Here is a 2,150-nt window from a genome sequence, read left to right on the forward strand (position 1 = left end):
GGAAGTTTCCATACCAGTTCTCTACTTTGGAAGAACGAGGTTCATGTTCCAGAACTTGTTGTGCGGTAGTCACCCTTGTACATGATATAGTGCACTACAAATCGCTGCATGTAAAACTTAAAAATGAAAAGACTTGTGCCGCTGAAGTTCATGTTTGACAACAATAACTTAAATAAAAACTAGTTTTTCTGTAGTAGTACGTGTTACGCTAAATAAATGAGAACTAGTTGTGCTACCATAGTGCGCGTTCCACTTCGATAACTGAGAACAAAGTGTGCTGCAGCAGTATCTTTTCGACGTATATGATACACTGTTCTATATGAGAACTAGTTACGCAGCTATTACTACAATGGTATAAATAAGAACTAGGTATCGACTGGAGCAGCACATGTTCAACTGCAATAAATGAAAACTAGTTGTGCTACAGTAATCCATGTTCCACTTAATAAATAAGAATTAGTTAAACTGCAATAGTATAGGTTCCACTGCAATATATGACAATTAGTTCTCCTACAACAGTACGTGAGACAGCAACCTTGATATTGACAAACTCTTTTCATTTGAGCAGATTGACAGATTACGGTCTCTACAAGGAGAAAGCCAGATCGGTGCTTTGGGACATGCGTATCCTCTCCGCAGATACCAATAATACTTTTGGAGATTGCAAATGGATTCAATTTGAAGGGTTTTTTGTCAAAAGCTTCAGTAACCATGATACGTGGCCAATGGTCAGATCAGTTGGATGTACATGTAGTCTCGTTAGACGAGGACTTGTCAGATTCTATGTGTTGTCTATTTAACTACGGTTTTGGTAAGCTATGTCGAAAGGAAAATGATTCAGCACCCTTTTTCCCCCCACCCACCATCGAGTGTCAACAAGGACAGTCTTATGCTGCAGCGGATCCCCAAGCTGCAAAGAACGAGGAAAAAGGGGTGTTACACTCCGGCAAAGTTGACACGAAAAGCTATTGTTATCTACAAAATGTCAGTCTGGTTCGGCCTTTGACAATCGATTGTAGACATACAGAATTCAGGGGTGAGCATCTCCAGATTGGCCCATGGGCCACCGACTTCTTGGAATAGGGCTCTAAGCAAGTTCATAGATTGATACATAAACTGACGTCAAAAAGAAACTTTACCAGAGTTTGAAATCACTCTTGCTAAAACAAAAACATACATGCATGAAGTAAAGTGTATTGAGAAGATCAATATATCAACATAATCAACACTGAAAATGACAATCATACCGCGACCGAGAATGACGTCAGAGGTTGGGTGTGGCACAAAACTCGAGCTTTCAGAATCATGGACAATAGGCAGAGTACATAAACAATCGCTCACGTTCAATAACAAGTCATTAGTAGCGTGTGTGACCACCAAATGCCTCAATACATGCAAAAACTCTTCGACGCAAAGAAAAAGTCAGTCGTCTGATGAGGTCACGTGGGATTTGACGCCATTCTTCTTGGAAGGCCAAGATCAGTTCTTGCCGGTTGGCTGGTGAGTGTGGTCGTCGTCGAACACGACGATCCATCAAGTCCCAGAGGTCTCCTATGGGGGACATGTCGGGTGAGCGTGCAGGCCACGGCAGGACGTTGACGTTGTTGGCTGCGAGGGAGTTAGTGACAATTCTGGCTGTATGGGCTCTAGCGTTGTCATGCTGATAAATGACACCACATGGCTGCTGTTAGAGAAATGATAGGACAACTGGACGGCGAATGTTATTCATGTAACGCTGAGCTGTGAAGTTTCCGTCAACGATGACCAGCGGTGTCCTCTCCTGCCCACAGATCCCTCCCCATACCATGACACTCCCTCCACCATATGGTACGACCTCCTGCACGCAACACGCCGCTGTTCGTTCACCCCTTCGGTGGTAAACACGTTGTCTTCCATCAGCCCTAAACATACAGAATCGACTTTCTGCCAGTCACGTCGTTGCCAACGTCGTACAGTCCGGGCCCATCTCAATCGAAGACGACGATGTTGCGCTGTCAGTAGCTGTACTCTGTATGGTCTAAAAGCCCTGATTCCATGAGCCCTGAGTCTCCTGGCCACTGTCTGTCGACTTACCCTGTGACCTAAGGCATTTGTCGCCGATGACGTCACTGTCAGGAAGCGATTTCGGAGGTGCAAGGTACGCAAGTACC

This window comes from Haliotis cracherodii, unplaced genomic scaffold (genome assembly GCF_022045235.1).
Source record: "Haliotis cracherodii isolate W230 unplaced genomic scaffold, xgHalCrac1.p SCAF_15, whole genome shotgun sequence".
Classification (NCBI taxonomy): Eukaryota; Metazoa; Mollusca; class Gastropoda; order Lepetellida; family Haliotidae; genus Haliotis; species Haliotis cracherodii.